This window comes from Nerophis ophidion, linkage group LG06 (assembly GCF_033978795.1).
Source record: "Nerophis ophidion isolate RoL-2023_Sa linkage group LG06, RoL_Noph_v1.0, whole genome shotgun sequence".
Classification (NCBI taxonomy): domain Eukaryota; kingdom Metazoa; phylum Chordata; class Actinopteri; order Syngnathiformes; family Syngnathidae; genus Nerophis; species Nerophis ophidion.
Window position 1 is genome coordinate 25,427,371 of NC_084616.1, and position 17,603 is coordinate 25,444,973.

At 39.2% G+C, this 17,603-nt stretch overlaps 1 protein-coding gene across 9 annotated transcripts in view; it reads right to left on the reverse strand.

The window, feature by feature from the left end:
- camta1a (calmodulin binding transcription activator 1a) overlaps positions 1–17,603 on the reverse strand; it is a 778,795-nt gene that overhangs the window by 648,527 nt on the left and 112,665 nt on the right. The gene's annotated exons all lie outside the window — the stretch shown is intronic.

Sequence of the window (17,603 nt, forward strand, 5' to 3'; positions counted from 1 at the left end):
CAAGTATTGATCCCTGGGGTACACCGCAAGATATATCTAGCTGTGTTGACATATTTTCTCCTATCTTCACATGTTGCTTCCTGTTGGTTAAATAGCTTCTTGCCCATTTCAATACCAATCCTCTGATGCCATATTGTCCCAAGTATTTGATTAAAATTGTGTCAAATGCTTTTGTTCGATCCATAATGCTGTGGCTGTACATTGTTTACCATCTATTGTTTTGGTAGTTTTCTCTGTTTTATTTAATGCCATCAATGTTGAGTTATTCGCGTTGCACTTTTGTTGATAAATTTGTCAAAATGTTTCCATGATTTTGGAAAACTGTGGCAGTGGGGAAAAAGATCTGTCGTTGCAGATCTATCTTTCCGTGACAGTCGTTTGTTGTCTTGGATTTACATTTCTTTACAATTGTGATTATTTCTTGGGGAACATCGAGTTGGGATTTCGGTCTATATTCTCACTCAAGGCTTCCACTGAACTATTATTTACATTTGAAATGTTTTATTCCGATATTCAGAAATGAGTTATTACATTTTTCAACTACTTGGTTCTTATTGTCATTTTTTGTATTTGTATGTCCATGACAATGCCCTAGGACTGCATGAATGCTGCCACTTGCCTCTCCGTGGAGATAATGTACAAATCATCGGACTCCTCTACAAAATTGGCGGCCGTCACCTGAGCAAATGAGCAAGGCTTAATCTTGAGCCCGGTCACTATGACGTAATTGATCTGTTTTTACCGTTCAAGTTCTTCCACTCGGTCCGTTAATTCCTGCATTTCTGCAGCTGTCGTGTTTTAGCGTCATTCTCTATGCGTAGAATTTGTACTCCTTCCACCCACAAGCTGCATAATCATCTTTTGATATTGTTTTATAGTGGAAACCTCCGCTATCAGAAACTCCAGCGCTTTCCTTATTTCCTTGCTCTCCCATAGGGGGAGAGAGCCCTTTTTTGGTCCTTATTTTTCGTTATCCTCACTTTGTGGGGCAGACTGGCTCTTACATGCATGCGCAACCTCTGCTGTTGCCAGTTTTTAATACAAAATAGCGTAAACCTCTAACTTATGTGTCAGTTGACTTGACATGGAAGCGCTAAATATAACATGGCTGGAGTGAAGAAGACGTAGGCATCTAAATCAGACAGCCCACAATACAGCGCATCCTGAAGAGACAGTCAGAAAGCGGCTTGAAGATGGTTTGTAAAACATAATCTATGCAAAATGTTGAACAAAATAACTACCATTACATATTGCATAGACCACACGAAACGGTTTGAAATATAGAAAAAAAGAATAAAATACTTTTTACTGTCTAAAGTTACACCCACTTCACTCAGACATCACAACATAGCCAGACTGCAAAAATCTGCCAACAGAGGCATCCTAAACAGTATTCAAGCACACGCCTAAATGCATGAACCTTATGATTTGATGCTTTGGCATTGTTTTAACACGAGCATCCAACATTGTAACAACATTCATGTCAGAAAAGACAAAATTCCTCATAGGTCCATTTTAACATAATGGTATTACCCTTTGGCACAGTGCTGGTATAAAGACTAAAGCAGTTGAGATGTGTTGGTCTGTGAACCAGCCAGGCAAACAGGAGGCAGCAAAAGAGCTGCAAAAAGAGATGGAGAGGGAGCCCGGGGCAGCAAGGGGTGGAAGTCCCGGTCTTGGCCCTGTCCACTGCAACCTGCCAGACACAGCCTGAATCCCATTTACTCTCAGTGACCTTAAATAAAAAGCTGGCTACCCCTGTGGGCCCCAGGTGGGGCCAAAACCAAATGGGCTGTGATCTCTACTCTTTCTACCCCACTGCTAAAGAAAATGAGCTTTATCAGTGGGGGAACTTGAGGTTATGTGACAAAATGCCCCTTTCCCTGCATGTGTTTCTCCACAAACATTTTGCAGGTAATCAGTTCTGCTGTCACCATTTAATTACAGAGTTTTAGTATTTTGTGCTCTAACGTGGAAATATTTATTTCTGCAAAGTTACCAATGTGTTAAGTTGTTTGTCCCTGTCATGAACGAAAAGAAGTGTTTTTTTTACCTGCAATATTATTGGTTGTGTATTAACCTAAGGATTTCTCAGAACATATTTTTCTATATCCTGGGGATAAAGTCAACATCAGAAATGTATTTCCCTAAAACTTAGAAAGATCCCAAAAAAGGCCAGTTTTGGTCATAAAACATAACAGTGCCCTTCAAGAGTCGGCTATCTGTCCATGCAAAGCTCAAGTCTGCACAAGCAAGCCTAATTAAAGTTGAGTCAATCACAAATTGCTGTACTAGGTCACAATTGAGGCATATGTTAAGAATGAATTACTAATTAACAGTGCAAGCGGTGAGACGAGGGCCAGCCTGCTTGAGAAATCTCGGCACGTTACTAATATATGAAAAGGTATAAACAAACAGCAATCTGGTTGTTTAGCGCCTCCATCCCACTTACAAGGATCCAATTATGGCAGATCCCCGGAGCCGCAAATACAATCAGGCAAGAGTGAGTCAGCGTTATGATTAAGTGAAAGGGCCAAACTACGCGCTTTGGCTGCTGCAGCCAGACAGCAGGCCTTCTCTGCCTGGGTCGGTTGTTTTGCTCAATGAGTCCCGGGGCTACACTCCCACAACGGGCCAATAAAGATCACAACAAAACAGGACATACAAAATACTGCTCAAGACGCAGATACTGAATTAGAAAATGTAATATGTACAAACTAATTCACTGGGTGGTTTCATATTATAGGATTCCCAAGTGGGTGAAGTGTTACACACAATTAGCACTGCAAATTCATTGAACAATGCTTATGGTTCCAGTGTGCATGGGGAACACACCTCAGTACCTAATGACTTAAAACAAGCAAGTTTGTTTTTCTTTAATTCCAAAAGGACAACATGTAGCTAATCTTCACTGACAGCATTTTGTTATGTAAGCGTTCCCATCGAGTCATTAGATTTTTTTATAGACTCCTAATAGAGCTGTATTCTACTGGAATTTGGTTTAAATGTTTAGTTTGCTAACTTTGATCAGCCAATGTTACGCCTGTTCGGCATCGTGGTACCGGGTTCGATTCCCTCGAGGATGCGTCGAAATTGAACACAGCAAAGGTAAGATAAACAGATTTATTTAAATAACAAAAACAGCTATATAACAAAAATGCTGGAGCTAGTAGAATAAAACAAACAAAGGACGCTAGCATAAAAGCTAGGAATAGTAATAGACAAACTAAATCGGGCTCGAAAGCACACTATCTATCTATTTTCTACCGCTTATTCCCTTTCGGGGTTGCGGGGGGCGCTGGCGCCTATCTCAGCTACAATCGGGCGGAAGGCGGGGTACACCCTGGACAAGTCGCCACCTCATCGCAGGGCCAACACAGATAGACAACATTCACACTCACATTCACACACTAGGGCCAATTTAGTGTTGCCAATCAACCTATCCCCAGGTGCATGTCTTTGGAAGTGGGAGCAAGCCGGAGTACCCGGAGGGAACCCACGCATTTACGGGGAGAACATGCAAACTCCACACAGAAAGATCCCGAGCCTGGATCTGAACCCAGGACTGCAGGAACTTCGTATTGTGAGGCAGACGCACTAACCCCTCTGCCACCGTGAAGCCCCTCGAAAGCACACAAAAACTGAAAAAACAAATCTTCAGCGTGAGAGCTGGAATAATACAAGGGCATAGCGTGAAAACTAGCGTGAATAAACATAGGAATGATCAGAGGAAACTAGTTGCGTGTAAGCAAACCACAAAAGCAGACGTACCGTTGTGTGAAAACAAACTTGGATCCCAGACTGAACAACAAAAGATGCAGGCTTACATAAGGCAGGTGATTAGTGAGGACAGGTGTGCAGGGCCTTGAGAAACAGGTGAAACTGATAAGCTACCATGTTGACCGACTTAAACAGGAAATATTAGGATCAGATGGAGAGTGAAAATAAAAATGGAACAATAAACAATAATATGTGGAGGAGCCAAAAAGCGGATCTCAACAGCCAATGTATTAAAAAAAAAAAAAAACTTTTGCACATTAAATAAACTTTAATATGTGCATTGCGTTAAGTACTTGAGTAATACACACATTAGGAATGTTATGCCTAAAAAAAAAAAAAAAAAAAAAAAAGAACGGAAACATTTATTTTAAGATAAATAAAATAAAATCGGGTAATAAAATATGAGAACAATGCAAAGGAGTGTGATGAGACCCTCGCGCTTGCTCTAACAGCTTACATGCTGCAGTGTTTACAAGCTGGAAGACAACATGAAGCTTATCGGAAATGACTGTCGCTACATGATCGGTACTGGAAGACATGATCCGTCCATGCATGTACAAACAATACGTCGCTTCCTATCAACTTTTTTTACGACAATTATGTTCGCGTTTTTAATAATCTTCATTGCAATAACGATGTAGTAAAACACAATACAGTCTTTCTTACCGTATGGGTCCGTACAAAAACTCTTAACGATCTGCACAACAGCCTTAAATACAACAGAAGACAAAGTTATCAATCCTTTTTACTAAATTATTTATATTGAATACATCATTTCATCCAATTACAAAGTCTACTTTTTTGTTAGCCTGCAGATTAAGTGAAGTTTGAGGAATGAACATTTAATAAAACATTACTCGTTGGAATTTAGTTGTGCCTATGCACGTCATTTAGAGTGACCTATATCCCATTTTTTATTGTATTGAGACTTCACTATTCCATTACACCCTAAATACACATGAATCTCATCTAATGAACATGAACATTTGGAGAAAAAAATCAGCTGCCAGTTTTTCCCATACATTAATTTCCTTGTTTTTTTTTTAACTTGAGAGCCACAAGTAAAAATAATTGAAAAACAAAAAAAATGTATTTATCCTTGACTAACTGTTACTTAAAATGTGTGGCGCTTTATACAACTAAATGCTATAGTTAGACTCTTAGAACAAGAGTCATGGCTAAGGTAAAAAAAAAAAATAACATGCTTGAAGGAAGAAACTAAAGTATAGGAAACAAATGGCAGTGGAACATTGTTCATGTGAGTTCAAATCAAACCAGAGAGGAAAATAGAATCTTCTTCGCCATAATATGCGACTGTTTTCTGTTCAAATACTTATATTGCTAGTGCGGTTCACTCCCTGCTGACCCATCAACAGAATTAAATGCCCCAGTGGAGCTCTATGCTGCTTAACAAAAGCTTGATCTTGTTGTTGAAAATTATTTTGTAAAGTGGCACCAGCCAGCTCGTCTGAACCTACCCACACACACCTTCCCAATTAGAGACAATTTAGGGACGGAGCTGTAGGCCCAAATGGGAGATCAAGAATGCAAATGTGTCTGAGATAATTATCGCATTTCTGAAAAGTTTTGTTCTCAAAATTATCACAGTAAAAAAAAAAAAGTGTTTCTTAACAAATGTATCTTAAAAAGTGATGAACAGACATCAGGCATTGGCTTCCTCTGTGATGACAAGGTCAATCAAAGGGGCAATGACCCAATAGAACAACAAAAAATATTCTGAACTTAGTGACACAAGACTGTTTAATGAGACTCGATTAATGTGTAAGCATGTCTTCTCAAAACTGAACATCCATCCATCATTTTCTACCACTTGTCCCTTATGGGGTCAAGGAGCCTATCCAAGCTGCACATGGGTGGAAGGGGGGGGTACACCCTAGACAAGTTGCCACCTCATTGCAGAGCCAACACAGATTGACAGACAACATTCAAACTCACATTCACACACTAGGGCCAATCAATTTTATCCCCAAAACTAGTCAATTACAAATTAACATTTCAGTTGAAATGTACTAAAACTACTCATAGTATTACATGTTTGACTGCACTTTTGAGGATACCCGTACTCAACATATAAGGATATGAAAAGATTGTTTTAACACAGTAACAAGAATACACCAGTGCTCCAAGATTCTTTATTACACTAACTAAAATCAATATTTTTGCCAGCCTATTTATTAGTCATGAATACTTCTGACATGCCATAAAACCTCTTTTGTCATGTAAAATACATGTTCCTATCTAACAAGAATAGCCTTGGGCGTTCAGAAAATAAATTAAACTTAAAGAAAATAAAAAAAAACATTAAAAACAACTAATGTAAATAAAATAAACATTATCGATACAGGACTTGGGTATTTAGCACTAGATGTACAGCAAAGCAAAAACAGATATATGTGACTATGCCAGGGTACTATTTGTCTTAATTACTTGTGTTGCAACTCAAGTTGAAGTGCTTCCTTGATTAAAAAAATAATAAACATGTCTTAAAACACATTAAAGGAATTGGCTCGTCTTTCAAGTGAAAAGTGACCCAAGCACTCGAGTTTTAGCAAAAACACACAAAGTTCAATTACATTGTCTTTCTTTCTCACTCATCTTGACTTGTGTTACAGTACCTGACATGGAGCAACCCAAGGGCGTCACTTTGGGACTAGTGTCAATGTTTTCTGGAGAGTCAAATAGTGAGCAACCATGACACTGTCGACTATTTATTAGCTCATTAGCTTTTTTCGTCTTAAGCAAACAATGGTAATTAAAGAGATGGGAAGTGATAGGAGGTGGGATGAATCAATATAATTTTACAACAGTCAAGTTAAATCAAATTGTTGATACAAAATTAGAGGAGAAGGCATTTTTGAAGGTGAGCTGTACACCGTCTGAACAAGTTGTGTTCACACATAATATATCGTACTGCCAACCATTCACATTCTGGTCCTTGTTGCCGCAGAACCAGAGTATCATATACAGAATGTATGGGGGCATAATCCAACTTTCAAACAGCAGTACCAGTTATGAGCTCGCCAACGTGCTGCAAAAGTCTAACATTGCGTTTGTGGCAACGCGGAACGCAGCGCTGTGATTGGTCAGTTATTGCTAATGAAGGTCCATTAGCACAGAAGACCAGACATTATACATGAAATGTACAAATTATTATTTGATCAAAAGCAGTGGTTAAATATTGTGTAATTATTAATACTGTATATACTGGAGGTGCACTCCGAAAATAATTACTCTGTTGTTTACAGCTTGCTGTTTGCAGTGATGCTTGATTTGCACACAATGACTGCACATAAAAAAAAATTGTTCTTAAACATCCATCCATTTTCTACTACTTGTCCCTTTCGGGGATTTCAGGGGGGCTGGAATCTCTCAGCAGGCGCAAAGCAAGGTACAACCCATGGACTGTTAACACGGACCACCAGTACAAGAAAGGACAGTGCAGGCTGTACTTCCTCAGGAGACTGCACTCCTTCAACATTTGTAAAAAACTCCTGTGGATGTACTACCAGTCTGTGGTTGCAAGTGTTCTGTTCTACACGGTAGTGTGCTGGGGCGGGGGGCAGTACATCTAAGAAGGACAGCTCCAGACTTGAGAAACTGATCAGGCGGGCCGGTTCTACAATCGGAATGAAACTGGACTCACTGGTGAGGGTGGCAGAGAAGAGGACTGTTGACAGACTAGTGAGCATCCTGGATGATGCCAGTCACCCTCTGCATAGCGTTATCAGTAGCCAGAGGAACCTTTTCAGTGCTAGACTGCTTCATCCAAAGTGCAGAACTAATAGACTCAAAAACTCCTTTGTCCCACACGCCATTAGACTGTACAACTCCTCTCTGGGGCGGGGGGCGGGGGGTACTAGGATGACAGGGGATGCAAAACAATAACAGTGCAACACGTTTTCATAACATGGTCACTACTGCCTAGTTTCTCTTGCTATATTCTTATTTTACTGTTATATTTTTATTCCCATTGTTGCTTTTTATTTTTTATTCTTTTTGTAATATTTCTCCAATTTGTTTCCATTTAAACCCCCATTATTTACTTTTTACTTTTTCTAAATTGATCTCAACTCTGTACACTGCTACTGGAATTTTAATTTCCCTGAAGGAATCAATAAAGTACTATCTATCTATCTATCTATCTATCTATCTATCTATCTATCTATCTAACCTGGACAAGTTGCCAGCTCATTGCAAAGATAGATGGACAAACATTTTTAAACAGTTGTGTTTATTTAAAATAACATAGCTCTCTAGTGTCCAACAGCTCGGACTGTGGTAATCTGAATTTTCCTTGCTTATTTCTGTCTTTATCTGCACACCATATTCACTCTCTCTCTCTCGTCCACAGTATGGAGTGCAGCTGGCGCAGGGCAGCAGCACACACCTGAGGCTGATTAGGACTAGCCTATTTAACCTGGCTGCTGACGGCCTGAGAGCGCCGGAACTTTGTCATTTCTACTACAAACGCATGTTTCATTTTGTCTCACCAGCAAACTGTAGTTTGTCTCGTGCATCTTCTCAGGTTTACCTGTATTACCAAGTCTTGTCTAGCGCCTTTATTTTGTATTTAGTTGTTCTGTTTAACTTCTTTCATGAAGTATTTTTTCCTAGCCTCGTCTAGCTTTTGTATTTTGTACTTTGTTTCTCTGTTTTATGTTTACTCATTCAGTATTATTCCTAGCCTTGTGTAGCACTTTTTGTTTAGTTTTGGTTATTAATCATTGTAGTTTTATCATGGTGTGTTTTTTGTGCATCCACCATCGCCTTTGTTTTGGCTACGTCCTCCTTCCGCCAAAATAAAAGGAAGAACATTTCTCCACAAACTAAAACGTCTCTGCATCCTTGGGATCCACCTCAGCAGTTCATAACACGGACAGCCCAATAGTGTTGCAAATGTGCCTGCCCTCTGCAACTCGTTCAGGGATTGCACAGTCCAACCTCATAAACATTTTCTCCTCTGGTTGTTGAGCAACGTGTATATTAAAAGTAATTTTTTTTTTTTTGAATGATTAGTTCCAACAATAACAAGGGTGTGGATGACGCTGTCTTCATTGCTCACTATTACAAAGAAAGTAAATATTTTGTCAATGACATCTGTGGTTACTCCGACAGGAAACACTTCTCCTGGTGTCTTAGATGAAAATTGCAAGTTGCAGACTAAAGCATGACGCCATCAAAAGGCCATGCATAGTTCAGACATTATAACATAATGGAGCCTTAAGAATCATTAAACATACGGAACACACATAAGGACGCAGCATGTATAGGAGAAGAGGCAAAGATGGAACAACTGGGCCAGCGAGGCTCCAGAGGGCGAAAGGCTCCAGTTTCTAAGCCTTCCTTTGGTGAAAATTCTTAAAACAAACGAGAGTAGTGCTTATACAGCAAAATTGCTGCTAGATGGAGCAGAAAGTGCACAAATTTTCTATGACACCCTGGTAATGAGGTTTTATATTGACCCAGCCACAATGAGTGGTAGGGCTGGCTGCTCTTCAGTCAGCTTCCTCCTAGTGCAAGACATCTAGGACAGGTAAGTAAGACTGAAAGGATACACAGCTAAAATTGTATTCAGTATAGTGCAGAACTCTGCTAAGGCTGAAAAAACTTAAATATGTCCGTCCATTCGACTCAACTAAAAAAATATGATAAAGTAGATTTTGTGAAATTCTACCAGATAGCAAACAAACCATCAAAAAAAGCACTCACAACCACATTTAAGACATAACCTCTCACAACAGACTTAACATTGTGTAGCAAAAACAATGTTCTAAGTATTTATAATAGTCAACTACAGTGGTCTTTAATACTGTATATTGCTTGTATTCCGTCACATGACTTTTTCCCGAAAGTGGAAAAAAGTGGTGGTGCAGCAAACAGCGCGCAAACTCTCTGAGTACGCAAGGGCCTAGATCTTCTTGCAAAAAGCAGATATAAGCAAAACATAAAACTATGCAATGGAATAGGGGTTAGTGCATCTGCCTCACAATACGAAGGTACTGAACAGTCCTGGGTTCAATCCCAGGCTCTGGATCTTTCTGTGTGGAGTTTGCATGTTCTCCCTATGACTGGGTGGGTTCCCTCCGGGTACTCCGGCTTCCTCCCACTTCCAAAGACATGCACCTGGGGATAGGTTGATTGGCAACACTAAATTAGTCCTAGTGTGTGAATGTGAGTGTGAATGTTGTCTGTCTATCTGTGTTGGCTCTGTGATGAGGTAGCGACTTGTCCAGGGTGTACCCCATCTTCTGCCGGATGGAAGCTGAGATAGGCTCCAGCGACCCCCCGCGACCACAAAAGGGACAAGCGGTAGTAAAATGGATGGATGGATGTAGATGATCCCTATACTTCAGGGGTCGGGAACATTTTTGGCTGAGAGAGCCATGAAAGCCAAATATTTCAAAATGTATTTCCGTGAGAGCCATATAATCTTTTTTTAACACTGAATACAACTAAATGTGTGCATTTTAAAGACCAACATTTTTACAGTATAAAAAGTATCTTATTCTTTTTAAAAATTGTAAAAAAAATGGTAAATGGTTGTACTTGTATAGCACTTTTCTACCCTTTTTAAGGAGCCCAAAGCCCTTTGACACTATTTCCACATTCACCCATTCACACACTCATTCACACACTGATGGCGGGAGCTGCCATGCAAGGCGCTAACCAGGACCCATCAGGAGCAAGGGTGAAATGTCTTGCTCAAGGACACAGCGGATGTGACTAAGATGCTAGAACGTGGGGATTGAACCAGTAACCCTCAGATTGCTGGCACAGCCACTGTCCCAACTTCGCCACGCAGTCCCCAAGATAACAACATTGTTATTCTAAAGCTAACCAATAATAAATATGATACTTCTTACAATTAAAGCGACTTCTTGAACAGGTGCGATAGAAAATGGATGGTCGGAAAAAAATGGATGAGAATGTTTTATAATTTGGACGTTATTTTTAATTACTTATCGTGTTAAGCAATGTCAGCTAAGATTTATCTGAGAGCCAGACTCAATCATCAAAAGAGCCGCATCTGGCTCTAGAGCCATAGGTTCCCTACCCGTGCTATACTTGATCAAAAAACGATTTGTCGAGCTATAACCAGGATTAGTCGCGGAGCTCCCAGACTTATCAATCTATCTTGTGCCCTAGACATCATTCTACATGGCAAAACGGATAAAACCTTGGAAAACAACGGGTGCCTACAACTTATTTGTGTGTGGTTGGGTCAAGGACATTGGTGTAAAGATTCTTCCAGATAAATCATGCATCGTTTTGCATCTCATGATTCGACTTTGCGTCTTGCAAGTAAGGATGATGTTCGAAACCGGTTCTCCCGATTGTTTGATAAGAAAATAACCGATTCCATGGATTTGAATCCCTTTTTGAGAACCGGTTCCCATTATCGAAGCCACTATACCGTATTTTCGCGACCGTAGGGCGCACCGTATTAAAAGGCTCCCTGTCAGTTGCGGTGTTTTTTCTGTATGAAACGCATAAATAAGGCGCAGCGTATTTTTGGGCGCAGGCACTGTTTAACATACGCTATCTTGAAACATACGCTAGTTTAAAACATACGCTAGCTTAAAACATATGCTAGCATGCATGGACGCTGTTTTAAAAAGGCAGCAGGGGCAGAGCTGAGTTCTGTTGTACTTTATTGAAGTATTTATCAATGTACTCACATTACTTTTTGATCAATCCTCATTCACAAGTAAATCAAAGTCCTCATCTTCTGTGTCCGAAATGAACAGCTAGGAAAGTTCTCTGTCAAGCACGCCGGATTCCCTCTCCTCATTTTCAAAGTCAGTCTGGTTGTTCATTAGCATAGCAAGCGAGCACAACAGTAAAAGCCGACTTCTCTTGCCCCGTTGTGCGTATAGATTCGCTACCTTGCTGGTCCCCTCTTCACTAGTGTGCTTCATCGGGATGTCGAAAGTGAGCGTCCATTTTGGTGATGTGTTTGTTGGCAATTTTTTTTATTTACAATGCACATTGCAGCACTATATGCTCTCTGGGGGCATGCCTTTAGCGTCCTCTCTCGCCTGAAACCTTCACCCTATAACGGCCGCATGCTGTCCTCAGTCACGTCCGTTTTTCCTCCATATAAACAGCGTGCCGGCCCAGTCACATAACATCTATGACTTTTGGAACTCAGTGCACACACAACAACCTATCTGGATTCGATAAGGAATCGGTTCAATAAGAGGATTCGATAATGACTCAAACTCGATAATTTCTTAACGAACATCATTCCGACTTGCAAGGACGCGTCCATGTTAAACTGCAACGACTAGCACGTGACAGCTGACACCCTAGACTGCTTATCCATTTAACAAACTAACAATTACTGAATCTTCACCATATTTAATTTTTGTACTGTATTCATAAGCATTCTGACACATTTGTGCATAAAATAAGCAAGTATATTTCCTGACAAAGTATCATTGCTCCTGAGTATCTGGTTTCTGTTTGTTAAAAATTAAAATACAGACAATATCGGTATAATACTTCAATGGAAAAAAATAAACGAGTAATGTATATTCAAAATATATCAAACAAACATTTAACAAAGTGATTACTGCAAACTTGTGCATTTTTTTGATTTTGCTCTATTGGACTGGAGTGCTACGTTTGAGAGCCACTTTTGTTGAAGTCATTTCCTAAAATCTTGCACTCTTCCGCCCTTCTTAATTACTTCGAGAAATTCTGAAGACAATTTTACGATTTGAACAGTTCATAACATTGAAAACAACACAAGCGTAGGGCATTTTTCTTCGAGAAGGGCTCAATGGCACCGGGTACCCATTGAGAACAGAGATAATTTGACCACCACAAATTATAATACGCCGTACGTTACGTCATGTCAATCCAAACAGTTCAACCATTAACTTTCCATAGCGCCAATCCTGGTTAGGGTGACAGGGAAGTTAGCGTTTTTATTTGAAGCGTGCAAGATGGGGTACACCCTGGACTGAAATGACACAGGAAAAAACAAGAATTCACAAAAACACAAAAGTCTTCAATTAACAATCATGTACATGTTTCTGGATGGTAAAAAGAAGTAGCAGTATGCAAAGAAAACCCATGTAATACAAGAACCTTCTTGCTGTTGGGCATCAGCTCTAACCCTTCTTGCATTATCTATACTGCTCTTTTTTTCTCTTGAATTAATGTGAAAATATGTATTTGGGATACTTTAAAATACATTCTTAGGAAAAAAGTACTGAAAGTAAACCCAATCTGTGAAGGACCGCTTGACGGCACCAAAAACTTTTCTTCTGAATAACTAACTTCCCTTCAAGGCGCATTGCATTAGCCTTTATTGTAATCCTATTCCAAGTCCTATATTTTGCAATTAAGATTCCGTCCCTCCAGAAAAGGACAATTTTCTTCCTGTCGAATCCAGTTGGGAAGCCTCATACTGGGCCAATAAATGGATTCTAATGGAGATAAGATAAGTTGATGTGATTAAGCATCACTGGTGCTTGCAAGAGCTCTACTTGGTGGAACAGTTGTCCTTTGCAACCTGCTGAAATACCCTGTATTAACCTGTTGATTCAGAACCACCCCTTTTTACAGAGTTAGGTCAGCAGGTAATACTTTTTTTTTTACATTCACAATTTAAAAAGTTGTACTGAAACTCAATTGAATAAGTGTCACTTGAGTTGGCCAGTGATAAAGTTACAAGTAGATTGATGATTTTATTATAGAACCAAGAATTACTGTTATTTTTCAAACAACTGTACAACCCTAAGTGTGGAGGCACCTCTTACGCAGAATCATATGTGCCTCAGACAGTGGTCCATGATATTCAGCTCTATACAAAATATGATAGGATAGGATAGGATGGACTTTTAAGTATCCCACATTGGGGATATTTCTTTGTTGCACTGTAAAAATTGCATACAGCATGAAACGGGACAAGAAATAAACTAGTAATAAAATGAAAGTAGAAAAAGTAAAAATAATAACACTTTAGTTACAACCATATTGCATACATAGCACACATTGCACACTAAAAAGATAAAAGTTTGTACAAATTGCAGTATTTATATTTGTGTGTTATAACGTCTTACGGCTATGGATAGAAATGACTTGTGATAGCGTTCCTTCCTACACTGTGGATGTAACACTTATTTGCTGAAGGAATTACTTGGGGCATCCAAAGTGTCACGTATTGGGGTAAGAGGAATTGGCCATTATCGATGTCAGCTTAGCCACCATCCCTCTATCAACCATCTCCATAATGGCAATTTCAGATTTTTTTGTCAAATCAGATGTTTTTATGTAGATGTTCACATTACCAAAAAAAATAGACTCCTTTTGTGAATGGGACGCCTCGCTGAATTGACTCCCATGCACATATGACATAATGACCTTACACGCGCTTTAATGTGTTTACGGAAGTAAACTAGGCTCCAAATCTAAGTCTTAGTCTTGGCACATTTGTGGCAATTTTAAATAGTTTATTCAACCGGAGTCAATATTTCCTTAACTAAACCATTTTGCTTTGAATATTAAGAAGGGAGAGGGCAAATAGTTTGGCTTTTCCAGTTTGTGGACATTTGCTTTGATGCCTGTTATTCATTCGTCGACGATTTCTTTTCTCAACCATCTATTTTGGCTAATAATTTTGACATTCATCGCTTTTTAATGATATACTGGTGAGTGTATGGATGTGACACATTTGATACATGTCTGGTGTAAGTAAACAAGCAAAATTGGCCCAGGTCCAATTTTCAAAATTCGTAATTAAACTGTCCATATTTACATTAAAAAAATATGATACATATCATATGGGCAAAAATACTTTGCATGCCATCAAAACAGCAGACTAACAAGCTATTCTGAGCAACTCCACTGTGGATTCCAAAGTCTGCAGTTTTCTGATTAATTAAAAATTGATGCTTAAAGGGAACACATGTTCGCATGTACCATAAGTATTACCAAGAAAGGAAACTTGAATCTCTAATTACATTTTTTAATAGACAAATGGGTGGTATCTACTTTTTAAAAACCTTGTTGTTACATAGCCTGTTTCCAATATAATCTGTCTTAAATCCCAAGATTCACTCTGCTTTCTGACCAACGTAAGCCTTAAAGGCCAGTCACAATGCATTAAGAATGTTTTCTTTTTGACAGACATCAAAATGTGACCTTTAAATGATTCTTGTTATCAAGAAAGCTGAACAAAAAAATCAATAAAATGTAGCTAGGGAGGAGGGATTAATGCAGGCCAAATTGATCATCCCATTTCATCTTGATTTGATGTGCCTGCCATACACCCGCAGCCTGACCACAAACTGCTTTTAACCCTGCAAAGGAATAACCAGCAGAAAAAAACAAGCCTCTCTGTTACAAAAACAGATCAGGAGCCTTTACTGTCAGTTAAGCTTAATAATAGTCAGTTTTTCTTTTCATCACTTTACCACACTTTTTATAGTGGTCTATAGAGATTCTGCCTCTGTTTACTGCAGGGAATACACGATGACAAAGCTCATTGCCTGTTTCAAATAGCGTATAGTTCCATCAAACATTAAAAAATTAAAAACAAATGCATTAATCATTATTGATAGATCATTAGTTATTGTAGCCCCATTCACAGATGATTGTCATACTTTGGCATATCTTTACCCAAGCGCCGATATATAAAGCTTTGTCTGGGTGCACCAGCTCAGGAGATAAAATGTTCTAAAGAATATTTCAATGACTTTAAAAGGAATATGTGCAGCAGTAAAATTGCAGTATACAGCCCTTTCTTGTTCTCAGTAAAGATTCATCTGTGTATTACTGCTGAGGCCTGAGCTAGAATGATGAGCGAGATAACAGATAGCAAATCTGAGAAGCGAAAAATGGCACTTCTCTTCAACAAGGAGCTACATCAGTGTTTATTAAATCAATGGCAGTCAGAGGATTGTGGAGGTAAAATAATGAACCACTTATAAATGATCTTTGCTTCACTGGGCCTCACCTGATCAGGGTGCTCAGGGACCGTCATTGCAAGGCATAATAGGAGAGGTCTATTAATTCTAGTGCGTCTTCTCACAGCCGACTATAAAATGGGCAACTCCTCAGTGACTTACTTGAAATGCCCTTTTTAATTTTGCAACTAAAAAAAAGTCCAGCACACAGTTCTGATTGATTGGGTCTGAAAGTTTAGCTAGCTAGTGAAATTCTGGCATAACATTATGGTGCTAAGGGACCCCTTCTCTGCAACCTTTTCCACAACATCTTTGGAAAATATGGAGCTTTCTCTAGCTTTATTCAAGTGCCTTTAATTGAGTGACATCTAATCAGGCAGTGATATACAGTGAGGGTTAACAAAACAGGTCAACGATGGACAAGAACGACAAGATGTGACTGCTGCACTGTGCTCTGCTGTGACACTGGCCAACCTGTTTTTGTCTGGTTTTAATGAACAAAATGACAGGGTGGGAGGTAGCTTCTGCAAGATCATTGAGTGAGCGCATGATTGAATATGATGAGTTCTTCTTAAGACTAAAGCCGCTTGGGGAAAACGAGGGTCTTTGATGTGTTATGTGAGCCTAGAAGACTCACAAGCTTTGCCTTAACACATTAAACAGCCTCTTAAGGCTAGGTTTTTGGTTGTCATCTTCTAGTTTTTCTTGCTTTTATCTTGTTTCACCTATTTCCTTCAAACATGGATTGTGCATATAGCTGAAATGATGGTCCATCTTATTTACCAGATGTTGAATCTGCTAGCAGGGATGGGGCTAGCAGAGGGAGTGAAAGTGTTGACTTCCTTCTGTGCTTTGGAGAATCATTGGAATTCAAGGTATTTTCTCAGTATGCTAACAATAATCTTCTGCTACTGTCTCACACATCACTAGGCATAGCAATGACTTGTCCTCACTGGGTCCCAGCTTCAGCTTCTGCCTGCCATGCAAATTCCAAGGCCACATCCCACTTTGTATAAGAACTATGCCCTAACCTCTTCAAGTCTCTCATCTGGTGGGATGATAATGAATCCTGCTCTTAGGTTGCAAATTCGGCACACACTGGGGATTTTCTTTTGATACAACCTTACTCTGCAAATAATGTAGTCTGTTGATGTAAATCCTAAAACTGATACTTCATTTGGGATTTTCAACAGTACATGTACCTGACTGCAAGAGCTACTTTGCCCTCATTACTGTGCAAGATGTCTTTATTAATTTCAGTATAACAAATGTTTCTCGTAGAATTTGCTGGATAAATAAAATGCAAATAATGTTACAAATGTCCGTGTTTGTAAATTCAATTATGTGCAGTTCTACAAAATGTGCTCCTATTACAAAGTATTTTAAATGTATGCTTGCGCATTGGGGTACAATGGCAATTTGGTGCATTTGTGGCACAAAAGCTGGAAGGGCATCCTGATCAGACGAGTGAAACAGCCAACTCCACTTGTTTGTTAAATCATACTTATCGCCCACATTTTACCCAAAGATAAATTGCAGACAATTTAATTAAACTTCAAATAAAAATATATTCAAGGTAAACAGTACAACATTTGACCAAGAAGATGTATACAAATGTTTTTGCAAAAACATCAGTGACTGGTAGATGTGAAACAATTATACATTTGTTAATTAACACAAGAATGGCAATGTGACAACCGCTGCTTGATTGCAATCCCATTTGCAAATGTTTTCAAGGCAGTGCATCTTACCACACTCATGGCGATATATGAGTGTTTCATACGTCTCACCTCCAGCGCAATGCTGTGACGGTGTCAAGTGAAAGACGGCAAGCAATTAAAAGAAAATCAGTCAAACAACTGGAGGTCAGATCTCAAGATGCTC